Genomic DNA, 22,767 nt, shown 5'->3' on the forward strand with positions numbered 1-22,767 from the left:
CACGGAGCGCGCTGTCACGTGGTATCGGTATCAGCCTCGCATCAGCCTGGTATGCCTATCTTGGTATCAGCCAAGCGAGGCAAGTGAGGTCTCTAGGAGTGTAAACGACGTAGTGGAATGACAGCATCGTCGGCAGTGGTCGCACAAACATCGCAAGATTTTACTCAGGGTCTACCGATCGGTTAGTGCATTCGCACTAATAGGGTGACGTAAGACGCACACAGCAAGAACTACCATATCAGATAATCATATACATATTGTTCGTCTATATAACTCCTCACTGGCCGACCTCAATGTGGCGCCGGTTTTCCCGACTAAATTCGTACCGAAATTGCGCCGCAACTGTTTGTCGTACAGCTTTGCGGATCGTGTAACATTATTTCTCGTTGCATATGACTGACATGTGCTAGTCAAGTTGGAGACTAGCTGGCGACAGAGATTCCAACAGACGACATATTCACTTTCAATTGCATGCCTTTCCAGGCTCTTTCCCTCTTCCCTTACTTAGGCTTGGTTGAAGTGTCCACCAAGATGCGAGTCAGTTACTGCGCCATTTCCTTTCCACACAAACCAATTTTAGAATTAAAATTGTGGTGCAACCGTTCTTCGTACAGCGCTTCGGGTGGTGTCGAGTAAGCAGTCTTAAGTTTCTCTACCGAAAATCGAAAGTTATTGGAACTGTTCACAGCGTTCTGTTAAAAGTATACGGTCTCTGATATTGAAGGCGAAAACGAAAATAAGCATTTAAACAATTAAATGCTCCATCCTTTACAGGAGGTCAAGAGAAAAGTGTCGAAATTTTTGGAACAGGGGATTTCTAAAACATACTTCAGGATATAGCAAAGGTAAGGAATGTGCCATATTCCGCGGAATAAGTAAGCGTAAAGAGGACAAATGTTGTACAATAATATTTATGTACTCGGCTACAGAAACAAGCTGTGGTGTGGTTTTAAGTGCACTAGATTAAGCATTTCAGAGGCCCTCTCTTCTTTGGTTCAGTCAATAAGAACCATAGGCTTACATAAAGGACAACCGGTACAACGATGATAAAGCTGCGCTATCTTTCAACCAGGTTAAAATCAACGAAAAACACATTAGATGAGAAGAAGAGCTGGAAAAGAGAGTTCTGTCGGCAATGCATTGACAAGGTTGTTCTAAAAAAAACAAATCCCAAATGCCGAAATTTCCCTCTAGTTCCATCTCGTTATCTATACGTTATGTCAACGCCCGAAGTGTCGTTGGCGAGGCCGATGTCTTGACAGCCTTCTTCATAGTTACAACTGGGATGTAATGTTTCTCAGGGAAACATGGATCCACGATTTTATCCCTGAATCTGCCGTAATGCCTGGGTAATTGCCTATAGTAATGGAATAATTAAATAAATAAATAATATACTTCGTCAGAATCGAGGCTCTTCAAGGAAGAGAGGGTGTTGGGTCTATAATCGAGAAACATATTCCGTAGACAACTTTTTTTACAGCTGTTCCCATGAAATAAATTTGGCCCTGGTGCGGTCATGCGAGTGTAGCATTTTCATCGGGGTATTGTGCAGCTCGGCACACACATTTTGGTTTTGGAATCACTGCAAGATTTCCTTCCGGTCTGCAGTAAACCCTACACTCGCATTATCTTGTGCTGTGACTATAATCTGCCCATGTTAAACTGAGACGAACTCTGCGTTGGGCCTTCTCCAGTCCTAACTGTTGATCAATGCGAGATTTTGTTTTCATCTTAAACAGGTTGAGGAAGCACAAACACGTGTCCCTTCGACCTCAAGATTTACCTTCGACCTTGTTTCTATCTCATACTGTCAGCGAATTGGTGTTTACAGTAGAAATTTTACAAGGTATTTCGACAATTTGTCGGTTCTCTTTAACATTCAGTGTAATGCGAAGAGTGCCACTTCACGCAAACAATAAATTCTTAGGCTCTAGATTAAAGCATAGTTGACTACTCAGAACAACTCTTCTGCCCTTTGGTTTAAAGAAACACAGGCAGCGTTAACAATTTACAGTCGCATTTTAAATATCCAGATGAAGAATGCACTCTAAGATAGATTTCAAGAAAGCGCACAAAAATGGTTCTCTTTTCATTTGTATCATTCCTGATATACTGCAGCTAAAGCTTCGCTTAAATCGCCTGTGGGGCTGAAATATCATTCTGTCCTTCTTTACTGCAGCCAGACCGTCAGAACTTAGGACAAAAATGAAGGATTTTAAAAACTGTATTTTCAGAGCTGAGCTACACTACTTTTACAAACGCTCCAGGAAGATTTGCGCACTTACAACACACACGGACAACACGCACGCACAAAATCCGGTCAAAAGAGTAGTGATATCCTGAATATCGCGGAAGCAGTGAACGAGTATTTTCAATCTGTATTTTGAAGCCATGATAATAATAGACCTGAATTTCAAGGCCTCTGGCTGCTGGCTTGTCGAACCCTTCCTTTAGTTAACAAGGAATTCGTTACCTCCTAATAAAAATGGACTGAAAAATATCTCCTGGTCCTGATGATACACCAAGAAACTTTTTTTTAGGTACGCGCAGTGGGGCGCAAAAATTTATTTGCATTATTTTCACATGGCTGGGATGGCAGTACCGATGTAGGTCTGGATGGCACACAAAAAAAAATGGTGTTAACTTTGGCTGTGAACAGCGCAAAGAGGCGCCCTGAAAAAGAAACTAACTCAATGGCGGTGGTGGCGGCGGTGGCAGTGAGTGTGTTAGATGCAGTCTAAGGTTACAAAAGAACTCCGTTCATGGCCGCCAAAGGTTGTACAAGCCGCCTTAAATGCTGACAGAAGCCTCGAATGCGTTGGAAATGGTTGTGCGCTAGAATCTTTCCAGGGAAATATTGTTCCGTATCGCAGGGCGAGAAATGTGGTAAGACCGCGGCCGGCGCCGAGGAAGTGAAAAGATAACCAAATAAAAAGTAACAAAAATACTGTTTCGCGCGAATATTTTGACGTGCTAGAAGAGTACGAACTGTGCAGTGGTGCGGACGGGAGTTCTCGCGCCAGGCCGTCAGCCATTAAAATGGTGCTATCACCATCCTTCATTTCGTTTTTAAAGGGACACTGACGACAAGTTGAAGTTCGCCTGTATTGATACATCACTCCTTCAGGGTGTGAAGCAAGTGACCACGTCATCACTGAGAGAACGCACGTCTCAGAAGAGCCTCACATCACGGACGACGGGACACCAGATATTGGTGACGACGCAGGGGACGGCTGCTCCACCAACCCTCTCGCTAAGAGGCCAGTAAGACCGCTCTCTCCAAAGCTTCCGTAATTTCGAGACTCCAAGACAGGTAGTCATTATGGAGCGGCTCCCTGCCGCGCATCTAACGACCTTACCGCCATTCGCTCACTTCCAAAGTCCGGCAACCGAGCGTCCTCCTCCACGAGCTCCACTGACACAAAAAACGCCCACGTCCCGCAATATTAAGCGCATCTTTCTACATACTCGTGAACTTCTCCGACTTCCCGCCCAGTGCTACTGCAATCGCGTCCGGTCGCCTCCGAGCTGGCATCTCTTACGCGAAGGTGGCGCTGCCGACGTACAGCTCGGCTACACCACAGGTCACCACAGGTGCGTGGTTCCAGTAATGATGCTGAGTGTCACTCATAACCTATGCAAATTAACATGAGAAAGTCGTATTTTATTACTCAATTCACGCCATTGCCTTTTTTTTCTTCCTCTGTGCGTTACGGTGTCCTAAAAGCGGCATGTGGAAAAATCTAAAAATTAGAAAGGAGGAGATGAGTGTCTCACCTTGGTGAATAGCGCTCCTTCCATGAGAGCCTTCACTTGGGTGCTGAAACGCAGCACCGCGTACTCCAAGCAGCAGGAGAAGCAAAGGTCGGCCACGCATGCCAGCAGGAAGATCACAGTCGACGCCTTCCTCTGCGGCGCGCCTGCGTCGTCTAGCAGCGCCCTTGAAGAGTAAACAGACGTACGGCACTCGGTAAGCAAATGCTTCTTGTAACTTTTGGCCGAACGAGGCGAAGCTACTAGACTAAAACTTTCACTTTCAGCTGATGCACTCGTACTGTCTCTAAAATGTTCAGAGCAACGTTAGTCAGATGTTCAGGGCAAAACAAGGGCTTTTTTTTCCTCGTGCTTCCTCAGAAAAGCCAATAAGGTGCTAAACTTTAGGCCTTCGTGCCGTACCCCGGGCCGTGGCCCGCTTGTCATTTTGGGAGACAATTCACGGTACGTTTTCGGCTTTTCAGCAGCACTGTACACGTTGATTGACGTCCCTAAGTGCTTACAAACATTTCTTAAGACAAGCTCAAGTCTCCGTTTTATTGCATACAAGCACTGTTTAGATTCATTTTCAGCGTGCCGCTTGCACAGAGGATAGTGACTGTGTGGAATGGATATCCTGACGTCCTACCTTCATACGTATTTCGCCCGTCTCTTTACCCTTCACATCCACTCTTCCCTTTCCACTGGCTAACAACTGGCTGAGCCCCTGCTTTTCCTCACCATCTCCCCGACTCCTCAGTAAGCATCTAGTTGTGCAAGTGTGCGGGGTGACTTACTCCAGCAGCGGAACCCGAAACATCAGAGTGGCGAAGTATCCGAATGCAGTCATCGCCACCCAGAGGGCCTCGTACCACAACACTCGCGCAAAGGCACACACCACGCGGATCCTGCAATCTTCTCTAATCCTGTAATCAAAGAAGCCAGTGCTGTCTATGCCAGAGTAGGCTGTTCTTAAGACACTACGGTGCTGCGCTATTTCAAAAGCAACGACACTAATATGCACTATGTATCTTCTAGCCCTGCAAGTACAGTGTAAAGTCACGGCACCAAACTACGTGCGTCATGAGACGGAGCCTGGAAGTCTTTAAAAACGCCCTTTCTGTGTTTTCCTTTTTGTTTTGTATGACCGGCATCTGATATGTGACAACCAAGATATGACTCAGGACACTCAAAGCTTCGTAAAAGGAAAGCAGCGAAATCTAGTTTAATAGCGAGCGTTAAGAAATCTTGAGACCACATTAAGGAAGAAATCCTCATTGCGTAAGTTGACGGACTTAGGGAAGCGGTTACAAAATTGCCCTACTTGCGTCAGCAGCAGAAAAATTATTAGAAACGATCACACGGGGTAAGATCAGAAAAGAACCGACTATAGTCGGATACAACTTAAGTCTGCAGTGAAGCTCCGCCCACATTCAGCCTCCGCACACAGAATTCCTACGCGACAAAAAAGTAGTCCGCTGTTTAAACGTTTCTTGTTACGTAAACAAGAAGCTTATCACAAGAAAAAAATGATAAGCTCTAGGATTTTGACACGTGGATTGTTTGATATAGTCAAGCATTAAAAAGCTGATTTCGTTTAGAGTTGCGGTTGGCCAGCGGAGTAATACAGGACGCCGCGGACGGAGGCCCAGTGTTAGCAACTGCTGTTTTTTTAAGTTGTATCCTACTATAGTCCCATTGCCAGTAACCTATTCTCTAAAATATACAGCCAGGAGATGCAATGTCGCAAGAGCATTTACAGCGCCTGAAAAGCTAATCACTATGTACTCAAAGACTGGGAAAGAAAAAAATCCGGGAAAGAAATTCCATGTTCAAAACCTCCCCTACAGAGAAATGTGTGAAATACGACACATGCATCACTTAAAATCTCATGCGGCAAGCCAATCAGGATCACGCATAAATTAGACGAGTATAAGCAAGCATTCAAGGAACTGTGAGGAGACTGCGCACTAAGGCATTCTGGAAAGATAGTGTGATCGTCACGGGTGTCGCACAATGTTTGGCGATAGTGTAAGACAGGATATGCTAATGAAATGACATATTGAGAGATTACGGTAGTTTGCGGAATATTTGAAGCGGGGCTCTAAAAGCTCTCAATGGCCCCTCCATTTCAACGTGAAGCTGAAATTACAACTAGGGAAAAATAGAGGAAACTAATAAAGAGAGTTGCGGTAACAATCGTATCACCGCTGAAAGAATAACATCACAAACATGCGCTGAAAAATCTATATCATACAAGAAAAGCGTGTGTAATATGCTGTTGTTTGTTAGCGCTTTGATTGCGCAAGCCAGTTGTCTCCTCGTCCTCAGTGTTGTTTGTATAGCGCACAATACACAAGACCAGAACCAACTGGCTCCTGTCTTAGCACTCCTAGAAACATAGACAATATCTATAGTTCTTCCCTATTTAACTGGTTGGTAGCAGACAATGCTCCTAAGCTCTAGTGGGAAACGCAGGACATTTTCTCCCCCTGTGCTCATATTTTCCTAATGGACATAGGATATCTCCGCGCAGCCTGACAGTACGAAATATGTCATTGCACAGTGTCGATCGCGTGTAGTCATCTGAAGGTTAACAAACCGAAAGGTCGGCTGTAGCAGTGCTGCTTTTAAACTACCTAGCGGACGCTAGCCTTATGGGGACTGTAGGGGAAGTTATATTTCGTTTCAGTCATACGCAACAGAGGTGAAGCAATGGCGTCTAGGACAGAGTAAGGATCGTCCATCTGCCCCTTAACACAACAATGCCCGCCGCAGCACCATACCGGCGGCAGAAGAAATAGTGCGCTCCTATTGTTTGGGGTGGCGCAGGCTTCGTGTAACGCGAGTAGACGCGAAGGTTCGAGGCGAGACAGACGCCACCGCAACACAGTAGGTGAAGCACTGCAACAACATGCGGAGGTCGTGGGATGGCATCCTGTCCGGTGGGTTGGTTGCCCATGCTATTTTTTACGAAATTATCTCCCACTTGGACGATTACGTAGCTATTTGCCACCCTAATCAACACGGCAAAAAAATTACCTTCCTTGGTTTCACTTTGATTCTTCCGTGCCTGTATCCTAATGAACCTCTCTCTCCTTGCCTTTGTGCAGCTAATAATATTCTTCCGTTCCAGAGAAACAGACATGCGTGTGAGCGCACCTGTCAGAATGAGAAATTAGGCTCGGTTTACCCACCGGCATATAAACAAGGAAAGATACCGCCATTTACAATTCTCTCCGAGGCATGAAATGGTACCCAGGACTTACCATTTGTCGCCCACTTGAGAATACAAGTACCTCACCAGAGGCCCGCACTGCAGCCTTCTTATAAGCGGACGAACTTCGGCCTCCAGTACCTTCGACAAGAATCCGACATTAAGGATGTGTCTGTAGAGAGAAAATGCCGAAAAATAAGAAGAGAAGAGGGAAGACCTATCTTCCCCGCACTGCTTCCGCGTGTGCTGGCCGCACATGAGCGGCGCCACATTTTCAGGAAAAGACCTAACCAAGAGGGCTTATCATACGCACCCACACAAGCACACCCCACGCATACACATCAACTGGAAAGTGCTTGCATGAAAGAAAAGAGAGGACTCAATCGGTAGCGCTCAGATCTGAGTACTGGCAAACGTAATCTACGATACCTTCTCGTGGCCCTTAATGATTCTTCAAGAAAAATGAGATGATAAATGTCAGAGCGCTCCTTCGTTTATACGGTTTCCTTGCCTCAAACGAGGAGCCCTCCGGGCGCCCTTTACTCAGGTAAGGGTTGCAAAGATCCAATTTTCGAGCCATCCTTAGCCGTTCGTCTGTTGAGGAGGCCCTCAAAGCGACGAGGAGACACTTGTACGCGTCCGGTGTCGAGAATACTTTAGAAATATATTTGAACAACGTAGAAACAAAGCAACCACATATCTATAATTTGGTGTTTTCTTTCACGCATACGCGCCTACCTCCGCTCGCTTTGTTCTTTTGCGTATGGTTGCAATACTCGAGATCACTCCGCAGGAAAACATAATTGGTCTTGCGACGCCCTCTTGTTTACAATATACAGTGGCAGTGCTGCAGCAGCGAATGTTCGCTCTATTATGAGCTCGGCGTCGCCGACTCTGACAGAAACGCCCTACTGCGCAGTTGCCGATCAAGTTCAGGTCGAGGAGCAAGACAAGAAGTCTTAAAAGGAAAATAAATAGCGCACAAGAGAAGACGGGACAAGCGAGGAGACACAGACAAGCGCTAACTTTAGTGCCTTTGTAGCTTTGTGCCTTTGTGTAGCTTTGTGCCTACCCCCAGAAAAGGACGCTTCAAGGTAGGCCTCACCTTGGGCTTCTCCATAAAGTGAGCCCCTCTCAAGGCGTCGTCACTGATGCAAGGGGCATCTAAATTTCGGGCCTAGACTTTGGTGGCTATCATTCTAGTTGTTGCTCTAAGCCTTCATGCGCCAGTTGGCTGTACACCGTCAGCATCCGAGCGAGGTTTCTGATGATGACGATGTCCTCAGGCTTAAAAGCACATACCCACGGCGGGGGTGCTTCTCACTACATAACTTCATCATTCTCTGGGCTCTGCGTTAGGCACCAGCTCCTTCACTCTGGTATCTACACGCTGTCGGGAGACAAATGGCGATTTCTTCAAAAAAATTAGGCGACAACAAGGAGACGACATTGATAGAATAGACGGGCTATTTTTCACAACTCGTGGGATACATTTCTTTAGCAATTGCACCCAGCGCTTTGCGTCAGTGTGAGTAAATTTTTCATAAAACTTTGTCTCAGAGTGTTGCCACTCCGAAGGTTAAGACCAAACTCCGCAGCTTCCTATCTCGATCTTGCTCGCCCAACTGGGAGGCAGAAATTGGCTGTTGAGGCCAAGAAACGTCTTCTTTCTTTCCCATTTTCATTTGAATCGAAGGTATACACGGATTATTCAAATCAGGGTTTTGAGATCTCCATCGTGTTGAATTCGTTGCACTTTTCAGAACTGTACTGCATGCATTTGACACTAAGTGCCGAATCAACAGGCTTCCAGAAATAGTTCCAGCTTTGGCCGTGCCGCGGAAAAGGAGCTTTCATCCAAACTTTGCACTTACTAAAATATAAACACGGTGACAATAATTGGCGTGGCCTTTGACCACCCTTGGTTCCAAAAGGGAAGGAAACATGCCGTTCGCCGTTGCGTATGGCGGGGGCATATAAATGCTGTTATTTCTTTCTTTCTTTCTTCCTTTCTTTCTTCCTTTCTTTCTTTCTTTCATTCTTTCTTTCTTTCTTTATTGTTTCCCCAGACACAGTCCAAGAGGGGGCCGAGGCTAAAGGCGACGGAGCGCCTGACAAGGGCCCCGGCCCCCTTGCACAGTGTACATAAAACGAAACTATTGTTACAAAGTTCGGTCAGGCAGTTCCTAGGGTCAGTCAATGGGAAAACAAAAGGTGGCTATTTCCTGTCAGAATCACATGGCATTAAAGACAATTTCTTTTGCTATACAACAGAGTGGCGATACAAAAAAAACAGTAATTGAGTGGTACATCGGGAGTAACTGAATACAGCATTAAACCAATACATGATTTACACATCAGCACTTTATACCCAGTAGACGCAACCGTGAGAGTCGTTGCGAAGCGAAGACATTAGATCATGTTACAGTTAGTAGGCATTGACAAGAGGCATACAAGATAGAACGAAGGTTACACTTTTCGGAATAGTTACAGTAAAGAGAATTTAGTACCGCTGTTCACAAGAAACTTCTTACAGTATTTCTTAAAAAATTGTGCACCTTTATTAAAGTCTATCTGCATCATGTCTGTTCTGTTCAAAGCATTCGTTATTTGAAAAGATAATGCTTGTCTTCCGTAGTTTGTTCTAACTGGCGGCGTTCTTCGTTTTGGATTTTGAATGCTGTATGAACTTGAACTATGTACTGTGGGAATATGTGGCCTGTATCTATGGATCCATTGCAGTAATTTAAAGTAGTATACCTGGTCAGACTTCAACATATTATATTTGACAAATAATGGCCGTGTTCTCAGAGACTGCTTATTTCATTTGTAGTCTTCTAGTATACGTAATATTTTCTTTTGTAATACATTAAGCCTGTAGTAATTAGAGTTTGTTGTCGTTCCTCAGGTAAGGATACCATAGCTTATTCTGGAGTAAACTAGAGAATAGTTAAGCGCCTGTTTTGAGCGTTTGGGTATTAGATGTTGTACTTTATAAATGCAGCCTATTGTACGAGACAGATTTGATTTAAGTTGATTAACATGAGTGTTACATGAGAGGTCGGAGCAGAACCAAACACCTAAAAATTTTTGTTCGGTAACCTGTTCCAGTGGGTGTCCTTCAAATGTAATACTAACTGAGTTGCAGTCTTGTTTATTTATTGGCTTGAAAATTAAGTACTTAGTTTTATTCATATTTAGACCCAAGCAGTTTCTTTGTAGCCATTTAGATAACTGTATTAGATAATTGTTAACAGAGTTCTCTAGACAGTGCGCGGTTTCTCCAGTAAAAAATACATTAGTATCATCTGCATACATTATAATTTGTGGCGATTCAGGGATTGTTGTAATGTCATTCACGTAAATGAGAAAAAGGAGGGGTCCCAAAATAGAGCCCTGTGGAACACCGTGTTGGATTTCAAGTTTGATGGAGCACCAGTTGTTAACACATACATACTGATAACGTTTCTCGAAGTAACTTCGAATTAGTTTTAGTGCCACTCCTCTGATGCCATACGTTTCCAGTTTTTGTAAGAGAATATCATGTTGAACAGTATCAAAGGCTTTACTTAAATCTAGAAATAAGCCAAGAGTAAGCAGTTTTTTTTTTCAATGTTTTCAATTATCTTAACCTTACTGTTAATGAGTGCAAGCTCTCCTGATTTATCAGCTTGAAAACCGTATTGAGCTTCTGTTATCACTCGGTGCTTCTTAAAAAAACCAGTTAACCTGCTATTGATGACATGTTCAAATACCTTCGAAAACACTGTCAGAACAGAAATTGGCCTGTAATTACTAATGCTACTATTATCACCGCCTTTATAAATAGGTGTGACTTTTTCGATCTTTAATTCGTCCGGGAAATCTCCGCTAAGAAGCATTTGATTTATTATGTGGGATAGTATAGGACTTATGAAGCATAACACATGTTTAATAGGCAAGACCTTTATCCCGTCATCACCGCAGGCGACATGGGTTCTTATTTTTCTGATTATCTCTTCAATTTCACTAGGTGTTGTCGGAGCAAGCATAATGGACTCTAGCAAGCTGGTTACATTTATCCTGTCATCTGCACTGCCGTATCCTCTTGAGTTAGCACCCACCTTAACAAAGTGCTTATTCATTGCATTTACTAGGTCGTTCCCGTGGTAGCATTGAGTCAGAAGTGGTAGCATTGAGTCAGAAAACATTCTATCGTTAGATTCCAGTGCTGACTCCGAAGATGGCTCTAATAGGCACAAATATGAAATGTGATTTTGGCTTTAAATAACTTGGTTGCCTTTGAGTGCTTTTTTTTAGACACCCACCCAGCAAGCTAAAAATTTATAAGCATCTAATTTAGAGAAGCCGATTACAGTTTCTTGTTGGATGTCTGCAGCACAAAATTGATTGTCGATGCTTTGCAGCTACTGAAGACGTTCAACTACGAGTCCAGCCGCCATGACGTTCCGGTCTCGTCGCGCACATCACCTTCTGGCAAGAAGTGCGCCGCTCGTGATTGCAGACCAAAGCCAAATGTTATGGTTATTGCCGAAAACATGCAACATTTTATTGGCTTCTTTTTACGTTCACCATATTCTTTTCTTTTCATTTTCGTTAAAGATGCATAGGACATCATATGGGAGGGCACTGCTGGACATCTCGCCCAACAATACCTAACCTGTCCAGTCACGGCGTACAGAAAAGAGTATGCAACTTGTTTCATCGCTGCCTCTGTTACTGCTGCGATATAATGTGGCCCGAATGTCTGTAGCTTGTATTCTGAACACACTCCTATAAACCGCATAGAATAACTATAATCCAGGCATGTGAAATGAACGAACAAAACTATACTTAATATGTGGGCCTCTCCTTTTTGGGCAAGCGCCGGTGTTGTGAAACGTATGTGTGTCCACTCACGTGTCTTGCGGGCATTATTGTTTTCTAAGCTGTCAGATGACCGGAATGGCTTAAATAATCACTGCTTCTCACAGAAGTGCGTAAAAAGAAGTACAATTTGTATTAAGCAAACGAAAAGGTATGGGCACCCGACTGAAACTCAAGGACCGCTGAATTCCTTCGGGTGTTGCCTAGACATGTCTTTAGAATCTTCACTTGGTATAAACATATCGAAAGCCGACGCCTAACGCGCAGTAGTGTGTCAGAAGCCTAAACAGGCCTACGAGACGGCCAACAAGCCAGTAGCCTGCGTGACGTTCGAACGGGCCTGTGACAAGCACAACCGGAAAGTCGCCTGTGTCTCGCCCAACCGGATAGTTGCCTTTCAGATGCCCCGCCAGGCAGGGCGACTGTAGCGCTCTTATTGGCTAGCTGCGGCGGGCGCGCGGAGCTCCAATTTGCCACATGCGGCGCGGCGACCGGCTTTCCGCTGGCCATGTCTCACCTCCTCACCTGTGCGCATGCGCGGCGCTCCGATCGGCCACCTGCGGTTGCGACGCAGGCCTCAACGAGCTAAGCGAAGCTTTGTCCCATGTGACCCTCAAATTGCATTTACAGCTTTCGCTCCAAAGGTCTCAAATTTTCAAGGTTTTCCTCCGACGGGATCATAATTTCTGACTGAAGGGGATAATTAGGCTGTATTTCAACCTAAATATACTAGTTGATCTCTCTCTTCTGTAATGGGATGTATCAATATAATTTTAGCTGTCCTCTCTTTTTGTTGCTTCCGATTCGTGTTCAGAAATAAAGACAAAAAAACTACTGGAATATTTTTATTAGTGCTTAAACAAAGCCAGACAACCTCTAGGGACCCATATTAATCTGTTGTGTTCCCCAACCTACTGTAATGCATGTTTTTTTTTCGTACTTCGAACCTGGAAAGTTCTAGTCTGGTAGAACACCTACGGGAGTGACACCAATGCGTGCTCGTTTTACCCCTGACAAACGCATAAAGTCCACACCTTTTTATTCTGTGTGCCAGACAATTAGATGTTCAGAGAATGTTTTTTCCATGAAAATATATAGAACTCACGGGAACACAGCACTGCCGACGAGTTTGCCACATGCAGAGAACGTCTCTTCGTCGCCAGTAGTCTCAATCTATCGATGGAGAAAACAAGAACATATTTTTTTCTAGCCTCCAGAGGCCGTTGTAGTCTGTGTCAAATCAGCGCAATACTTAGAAACCTGTTCTTAAATCTACAAAAAAAATTCTCCCACAGGTGCAAAAACAATTAGGGAGTCATTTAACCTCTACCTTTATTGGCATCAGGCGATAGCGACAACCGCCCGGCACACAACTCACAGGACAAAACAGCACCAGTACACGGCACATCATCCACAGCGGAGCCCCTGACAACCACCACGCAATTGGCCAACGTTGTGGTACTTTTCGGCACAGCTGGAACGCCGTGTAAACGCGGCAGGCATGGTGATACTCAAGTGATGCTACAAGCTCGAGAACCTCTCGGGGCATTGCAAGCCACATAGAGTCACGTGACGCCAATGTACATTTAACAGCGCTTCATTACTACCTAACATTCAACACTACTGCATCACTTAACCCCCGTTTACGAACACACACTTCTCACTGAGTAACTTTCGTCCACTTAATTACATTAATTAGCATATGATTAATTAGTATCGCACCAGTTCAATGAACTTACTGATTGGCACATCACTAAACTGCAGGTTCGTGGACGCATACACACTGCCCCTTAATTCACTTTCACCGATGTAAATAACCTAATTATTATTTCACTAGTTCCCACGTCTGCAGTCCACTGCAATAAGCGGCGCATGGCTTACTTTGTAAAGCTAATCTGAGACAGGGAGCGTAATTTAAATCGCATTAAAAGTCCCCTCTTTAATTATTTTATTCCAGACATCACAGCGCCACGACACAAGTTCATGCGCGAGATCACGGGCCTCCCAGGCACTACAAGCCAAGGTCACACATACAGTCCCATGACGCCGTATACACCTAACTGTGCTTAACTGCTGTAATTACTTTTTCAATAATTACCACTGCTCCACACTCCAGTTCGCTGATCAGCACATCACTAAACTCTATGCTCACGTACACACACTTGCTGATAAACTCGGCTCAACTTACAGTAAGTACTATTTCACTAATTAGCAGTGGTCTGTTCCACTACAGTTAATAATTAGAACATCACTAAACTACACCTTCAAGCACAAAAACAGGACCCGCGAATTCATTCCGCTCAGCTTAATTATACAATTAGTATTTCACCATTTTGGCGCCCCAACACTACACTCCCCTCCCCACCACATCACTAAGCTTCAATTAAGAAGACATCACCCATCTTGCAGCCCCAATGAAGCCATCCTGCCTTCTTGGCCAAGTCGGACGTGGACTTTCACGACACAACGCCGGACGTATGGTATTGCCGCACAACGGAAATCAACGGGACAACGCAAGACTTTCTGGTTAACGGAAGTCTGAAAGCTATTAATTTAAAGGGCATGTTGAGACACTTCATCCAGACAAGCTTCTCGACCCTTCTCTGTGACGCTGGGTGCTGAAGATTTGAAAGCAAAGAATAGTATTTTTTTCCTGTCCGTAGCGTCAGCTGGCTAACAAGCATTGCCACAAGATCAGGACATATCGGGACACCTGACACCCGTTTCAATGCCGAAAGTCGGGATGTGAGTCGCCATGGCTAACCGCAGCACGGGGTGGCCAGGTTTTGGCTTGTACATGCATGCAAGACTTTCTGACCTTGTCTGTTTTCTTGTTCATCGCAGGGTTGCTCCTTAAAGCAGCGTAGAGAAATGAACCCACAGCTGTGAACGTCAACAGCAAACTTGATATCGTGGTTAGGGCAACTCCGTCGCAGCCAGTAAAAGTAATTTCCTGAAAGGCGAAGCAAAGTTTAGTTTCAATGGATCTAGCAACATGGCAGTGACCGCAAGTATTTCAGTTGTATGAGGTGTGTTAGAGAGGGCAAGAGAGATCGCAGAGCGAGGTTGTTTCGCTAGGCGCTGTAGGCAAGAAAAAAAAGTGGGCTGCTGTGTTCGCGTCTCTCCCATCATACTGCTTCCGAATGGGATAGAAAGCTAGATGTCACACCATTTCATGGCCCTTGGTCAAAGCGAGCCTCTATATCTGTCCTCGACCTGCTCATTTCAGTTTCTAGGAATATGTTTTCCTTTTGGTATTTGCCTAATAGGCTTATACTCGATGGTGTTCTGCTTTTTTACTGATATTTGTTCTATTTTCATATTCTTTCTTGCCCTTTCTTTGCATTTTTCACTGGCTTCCGCACAAGCTGACGTCTCTTTGTCAAAGTGCTTAAGCAGGCATGGCTCGTACCCCATTTCTCTGGAGTAATCCGATGTACAAAACAAAAAAATTCTCCTCACCGTAGTTTAGTTCTCCCTTCCTCCAATTTTCCTCTTGCCCCAATCACAGTCTTCCTTTCCCCCTTCCTATCTCACTTCTTTCTATCCCTCTTTAGCGGCTTCCAGGGCGACGGCGCTGTTTTGCCTCATCTGTTTTGGTTGGTTGGTTTATGGGGTTTAACGTCCCAAAGCGACTCAGGATGTGAGAGACGCCGTAGTGAAGGGCTCCGGAAATTTCTACCACCTGGGGTTCTTTAACGTGCACTGACATCGCACAGTGCACGGGCCTCTATAATTCCACGTCCATCGAAATTCTACCGCCGCGGCCGGGATACGTCTGTTTTGATTAGGGCGTGCACATACTGGCACTCCACTGACTTCTTCCAAATATAGATCTTCTCGTGAAGATTTCAGAAGGATTGCTTTCTTAACGAGTGGTCCCGCCGTCGGCGCTGCTTTTCAGCGAGCAGGCACAAGCCGCGGGTTGACTCTTCTGATGTGCCATTGACGTAAGTTGCCCCCGTTTGGCTTACCCGCTCACAACCTATTTTTTTTTTTGTTTCTTGCTTTGGTCATTGACTTCCTCAGTGCCGCATCTCCTTGCGCCTCTATGATTGTGTTGTTTTCTAATCACGACTGTTGATTAAACACTGCCAACGGCACCATGACTACAGTTACGGGCATATCCGGAGTACAGTTTTAATAGTCTATCGTTTTACAGAGCTTCATTTCTTCTCATTAACCATCATGGAGGGACAGTAATCAGCTCCGTATTGGCTGCTTCGTAAAAGATACCGCCGGATGCCAGGCCAAGCCCGTAGGCCTGTTTACTGAATTGCCAGAGGTAGGTAACGTTGCCGCGCATACTGTTGTGCTCTTCTCATAAATTTTCATATGTGCAGTTCTCATAAGGACTGCATAAGTAGTCGTTCTTCTCTTTCTCCCGAGCCCATCTTTCGTTTCCATTTCAGTTGTCTTTACTTCAGGCGTTATGTTGCAGTTCAACCTGTTGCTTGTAAAGAAATCGTTATCTCAACTGCTCCCTCCAGAACGGTCAACTTACCTCCTCCAGAATCAGCTGTCGCTCCAGCGCCAGTGCGTCGCTGATGGTGGCAATGAAGTGGAAACCGTGCAAAGCACACAGTAAACTCGAAGCGGATAAGCCTCTCCAACGCTGACATGTAGCGCTCATCGTCAGCCACATCTGCAAGAGGAAAATCTAGGACTAACGCCAGAATATCTCCACTTCGTGGATGGTCCTGACACAACAAAAAGTAAAGAGTTACAAAATGTGCTGGCACACATTACATACGCAAAGGTGGGCACAAGCAACGGGAAGTTGTACCGAAAAAAAAAATCACCACGCTTCTTTTCATTCCAAACAAAGAGTGTCTCAAGAACCCGACAGTCTTTAAAATTTGTTATGTGCTTCATTCGTACGCCTCACACACTGTGTTGAAGGAGAGCTAATCAAGCTGCAAGAGATTAAGTACACTGTCAACCCAGCACACACAAACTCGGAACGTTTTCACCTTCGTACAATTTTTAACCTTGCATACTGTTCACTCAACTCGGAACATGACATTCCCCACCCAGAAAGCACGTATTGTCCTTGCGCAAACATGCCCCAGTACCGACCGTAAGCCAATGAGTCGACACCAAATCCTACCCTGCCGCTGTCCCCTTTCCATTGCTTGCAAGAATTTGGAATACTGTATTCCCCAGTGCCACCGGGCGCCCACCAGAGATACAGTGGGTACAAGCTTTCCCCAAGTCTGGCGCTCGGCTTCTTTAGGGTGAAATGGTGTCTTTGACTCCATCCTCTTATTCCTCCTCCTCCTCCTTGACTACACCCAGATTAGAGCAAAAGTACCTTGTGCCATGGCACGCTGTTTGGTCACAGATGCCCTTGCCCCCCCCCCTCCCCCCCCCCCAAAAAAAAAATCATCATTATCATCATCGAATACTGTAAGCAGGGTGAGCTGGTGTGTATTTATTGAGGCAAACCGAGCACAATACAAGACAAGAAAACGACATGACTGTGGTTCCCCCGAGGTCATTTAGCCTCGGGGTAAGTGCCGCTTCTTCGTTTCAACTAAGGCCACTCCAAAGTGACAAAAACTTGATTTGTTATTCTTTCCAGCGAAGTGTGGCACTAACTAATGCCATATGAGTAGGAAGACAGGTTTCATCTCAACTTCTATGCGACAAAAATGTCCTGGTACACAGATATAGCTACCGGGCCGTACTCTCGGCTAATTCTGTTGGTAAGACATGAGCCCAATTAGCCTGCGCGTGATGGCTGCCTGATAAAATAAAATATTACTTCTCTCGTACAAGCACCGTATCGCCCACGGAATTATTGAGTACAGTTCATTCCGTTCTCAGGTGTGCCCAAGGATTCAAAGAAGAAAAGATATGAATGGGGTGAAGACATGAAAAGTATGCGACATTGAGCACAGCACAAAGCGCGTAACCTGTCGCACTACAGCTGTGTACAGTCTACCCCTGTCGTCCGGGGCCCAATACGACAGACAGATTGGGTGATGTGCAAGCACGCGCCTGCGCAAGAAAAAAAAAACGAATATCAAATGACAATGCGCGTCAGTTTCTCGTGGTTCTCAATTATGCAGGGAAATACCCACTCTGTTTTATCACCGCAACCCAGTGATTTATACTTTACCACGTTCAGACCATCTGGGAAGTGATTGAAGCGTGCCATATCGCAAAGGAATATCACATTTCGTTAGTAAACATTACGTCGCCTCGTCAAATAAACAGTACGGTTTCTGGGCGCTTCTTGCTCGCTGCGCGCAGCCTTTATGTTTTTAATTTATTTCACTGCTTCTCATGCCATGGATCTCTTGGTTTTTTTCTGGGTTCTGTGAATAAGGCTGTATTTGTAAGTCATCGTTAATCCTGTCTATTTCTTATTCCCTAGTGCTGCGTCCTCCTCGCTATTGTTCGCAATAAATTGCAACATCTTCTTTACTTCCGCTTTAGTGCAACTCAACTGGCAGATCCACTGCACCACAACTCCTCCATTATTGCCACAAATACTTTTTTCCTACTGTATAAATATATTTGCGTTTGCTTTCCTGCTTTACCTATATTAACCAGATCATTAACGACTCGTATACTTTAATAAGCGTACATAATTTCCTCGCTCCAATTCCTCCTTCATCAGCCTGAGTATGTCCACTGCAAGACAAAGGCCTCTCTCATATCTCTCCAGTTAACCCATTCTTGTGCTAGGCGCGACCACCTTATATCACCAAACTTAATCTCACCCGCCAACCAAACCTTTTGCAGCTCTCTACTCCGCTTACTTTCTCTTGGAATCCGGTCCGCTACCCTTACCGACCTTCGGTTACCTTGCCTTTGCGTTACATGCCCAACCGAAGTTTATTTCTTCTTAACTTGGACTTGGATATAGTTAACCCCCGTTCGTTCCCTGATTCACTCTGCCCTCTTGCTGTCTCTTAAAGTTACGCCCGTCCTTTTCCTTTCCGTACCGCCAAGTCCAACCTGAACAGCTTTCTTCGCCTCCACTTCTCTGCTGCATAAGGAAGTGCCGGTATGATACAGCTGTTATATACTTTTTTCTTGAGGGATACTGGCAAAATGTCATTCATGACCTAAGAGAACAACCCCGCCTCGGTGATTCAGTGGTTACGTGGCTCGGCTGCTGACCCGAAAGACGCGGGTTCGATCCCGGCCGCGGCGGCCGAATTTCGATGAAGGCGAAATTCTAGAGGCCCGTGTACTGTGCGATGTCAGTGTACGTTAAAGAACCCCAGGTGGTCGAAATTTCCGGAGACCTTCATTACGGAGTCCCTTATAGCCTGAGTTGCTTTGGGACGTTAAACCCCAATAAACCTAAGAGAACACGCAATGTCCTCCACAGCATTCTTATTATTCGAATTAATTCACTCTCGTGATTCGGATCGGTGGTCACCACCAGTAAAGTCCAGGTTCTTCTTCTTCCTTGCACCAGAGGTGCCCCGCCAGAGACGGTTTGTAGACTATTTCATTTTCATTTCATTTATTGGTTTTGTTTGGCCAGTACAGAGACTGCAAACAAGGGAGAGCAAGCTAAAGGCGCCTAGTAGCGCCTGACAGAGGCCTGCCCTCCCCATGTAAAAAAAAAAAAAACAAAACAAAGTGACACTTGGCAATGGTACAAAGTTTCCATAAGTAACAGAAACTGGAAAAACAGCGGATATATTGACAACGAAACAGAGATCAGGCATGCATAGAGCTAAGCACAACAAACTAAGATCAAAACATAACAAAGACAAAAACTGATTAGGTAGAAACACACCACAACTAGCTATAACAAAAATATTCATGAACAGTTTTCCTAAATCTGACCTCGGACATATTTTGTAGTGACAATTCTGTTAAATATGGATAGGTGTTTAATGTATGAGGAATTATGTGAGTTAGTTTTTGGAACCCATAGTTTGTACGGGATTTTGATGCATGGTATTGAGGGTGCCTAAGACTGTATGCTGTTTGGGCAATTAAATATGTGCTCTCGAAAGTCTGCCAGTTTCCTTTCATAAGGTTTCTGATATAAACAGCAAGCTTCTTGTGGTAAGCCGCCGTGATGGTTAGCAGTCTATGGTTGAGGAAGGAAGGACCTGTGCTCTCACTGTAATGTAAATTATCAATCGCTCGTACAGCTCTTTTTTGTAAAGTAAGTACTTTCACAAGATTGGTTGAGGTAGTCGTTCCCCAGATCAACAAACAATATTGTACATGCGAAAAGACTAGAGAGAAATAAATTTGTAGTTTGAATTTTCGAGGCAGTATTGTGCGAAATTTATCTAGGATACTGTTGTGTCCCCTTATTGCTTTTGTGTGTGTGCGCCCCCGCATCCTCCTCCTAACGACCACTCGCATCCTCCTCCTAACGACCACTCGCATCCTCCTCCTAACGACCACTTGCCCTTCGTCGCACGCTGTCGCCAGATGCCCCCCCATGGTGCGCCCCCGCATCCTCCTCCTGTTTTGGAAAGCCACTCCCTCCCGTGGACGCTTCTCCGCTCCCTCCTTTCTTCGGGCGGCCAGTTCGGCTCCTGCCTCGGTCGACGCTGGTCGCACCCTCATCGGCTTTAAATAAACGAAGTCTTAAAGTACCGTGTGCGTCTTTCGCTGCATTCAACACAGCGACCGGACACGACAGTGGCGACGAGAAAGTGGATTCGACCAGCGCTACGCAACGCTATTGACAAGCCATGGCTACGCGAGGGTTTCCCAATCAGATACCAGAGTTCAACGGCTCATCGTGGTCATCGTGGGTTGGACGCCTTCAGTTCTACTTTGAAGCTAACAACATCACAGACCCAGCCTTGAAGAGGGCCAACCTGCTGACGCTGTGCGGGGAGCAGACCTACGATACTGTCTGCGCCCTTATTCAGCCAAGCACACCAGCGGCAGTGTCTTACGACGACATCGTAAAAGCGCTGCAAAAGCACTACGACCCAAGGCCATCCGAGGTCTACAGCCGGGCTCGCTTCCAACGACGAGATCAACTGGGAGGAGAAACTGTGAGCGCCTACGTAGCCGCGCTCAAGAAGCTCGCTGCCGACTGCAATTTTGGAACGCTGTCGACAACAGCTACCGGGCAGGAGGGAGACGCAGCTTCTTCTGCTAACACCACCATGCTTCCCTTGGACGTGATGTTACGCGACAGATTTGTGTGCGGACTGAGTGACGAGTCACTGCAGCAGCGCCTGTTCGCTGAGAAGGACCTCACATTCAGCAAAGCTTACGACATCGCCGTTCGAGCGGAGAGCGCCGGTCACCAGCAGAGAGGGATTCGCCGGAACACCGAGCCGGTACACCAGACAAGCAACCAGGTGCGCAAGCCTTCTGTTGTTGTAAAATCGGTCAAAAAGGCACAACGCTGCTGGCGGTGTGACGACCAACACAACCCCCAGGGATGTCGATTCCAGTCAGCCACGTGTAATTTTTGCCACAAGCGAGGGCATATCGAAAGAGCATGCATTACGAAACGGAGACTTGCCAAGATAAAGTCACCTTCCCAGCCTAATCACAGCGTCAACGCCTCAGAGAATACGCCGCTATCTGATCTCCATGGAACAACATCAGCAACACCATCTGTGTTGTACGACCTGAACACCATGAATCTCGGCACGCGACCGAAGATTTTTACAGAAGTAAGCGTACATCACCAGCTGATTAAGTTCGAGGTGGACTCCGGCGCAGCCTGTACTCTGATCAGTGAGGACACGTTCCGAACTTCATGGCCATCTGACGCACCCGCCCTGCAACAAGACGACACGCACCTGCGAACGTGGTCAGGACAGAATCTGCCACTATTGGGCTCTGCCAACGTGCAGGTTAACTACAACGGCCAGACCCATACGCTACCTCTGCTTGTTGTGAAGGGCACAGAATCAAGCCTTCTAGGGAGAAACTGGTTTTCTCCACTAGGCGTGATGATATGCGGCATACACCAGACGCCGAGCCAGAACATGGTTGAGCAACTGCAAGAGAAATACGAAAGAGTATTCTCGGAAGAGATTCCAGGAAACGAAGGGCCCCCGGTCACACTGGAGTTGTTGGACAACGCGCAACCCAAATTTCTGAAGGCCAGGCCGGTGCCGTTTGCTCTCCGAGATTCAGTTGAAAAAGAGTTGGACAAACTGGAGCAGCAAGGTGTCATCGAGCCGACGCAGCATTCAGAATGGGCCACACCACTTGTCGTAGTTCGCAAGAAGAACGGAACCATACGCCTCTGCGGAGACTACCGGAGCACCGTCAATCTTGCGACTAAAGCGTCCTCTTACCCGCTACCGACACCTGAAGAAGTATTCAGTGTACTACGTGGCGCAAGAGTCTTCAGCACATTGGACCTCACCCAGGCGTATCAGCAGCTGAAGGTGAGCGAGTCAACTGCTGAATTATTGGCAATTAACACACTGAAAGGCTTGTACAAAGTCAAGCGACTGCCTTTTGGCGTAGCTGCAGCCCCGGCCATATTTCAAAAATTCATGGAGACAGTGCTTCAGGGCATCCCAGGAGTTTGTGTCTACCTTGACGATGTCATCATCAGTGGCACTTCCACTGAAGAGCATGCAGTGCGCCTAGAGCTCGTTCTCGAAAGGCTAGCAAACGCTAATTTGTGCATAAGCAAATCGAAGTGCTGTTTTGCGGTGCCAGAGGTGCAATTTCTGGGACACCGAATTGATGCGGAAGGCATTCACCCTACCGAGGACAAAGTGCGAGCGATAACAGAAGCACGAGCTCCAACAAACAAGCAGGAGCTACAGGCTTTTCTCGGACTCTTGACGTTCTACGACCGGTTCTTGGAACAAAGAGCTACCGTGGCCAACGACTTATACCAACTCCTTCGGAAAGATGTGACATGGACATGGTCGCCACGCCATCAGCAGTCATTCGATGCCCTGAAAGACCTGATTCGAAGATGTACAGTCCTCCGCCACTACGACGAAAGG

At 45.9% G+C, this 22,767-nt stretch overlaps 1 protein-coding gene across 1 annotated transcript in view; it reads right to left on the minus strand.

The window, feature by feature from the left end:
* The window catches only part of LOC149362189 (uncharacterized), a 63,300-nt gene extending 58,649 nt beyond the window's left edge, over positions 1–4,651 (minus strand). Inside the window, exons 1-2 of the mRNA XM_089572939.1 lie at positions 4,551–4,651; positions 3,778–3,940 (exon numbers count right to left, since the gene is read on the minus strand). The gene's annotated coding sequence lies outside the window, so the exon portion shown is untranslated. The remainder of the gene's footprint in view (positions 1–3,777; positions 3,941–4,550) is intronic.
* Positions 4,652–22,767: the final 18,116 nt, after the last annotated feature.

This window comes from Amblyomma mixtum, chromosome 2 (assembly GCF_055824585.1).
Source record: "Amblyomma mixtum isolate Tamu chromosome 2, ASM5582458v1, whole genome shotgun sequence".
In the NCBI taxonomy this organism is placed as follows: Eukaryota; Metazoa; Arthropoda; class Arachnida; order Ixodida; family Ixodidae; genus Amblyomma; species Amblyomma mixtum.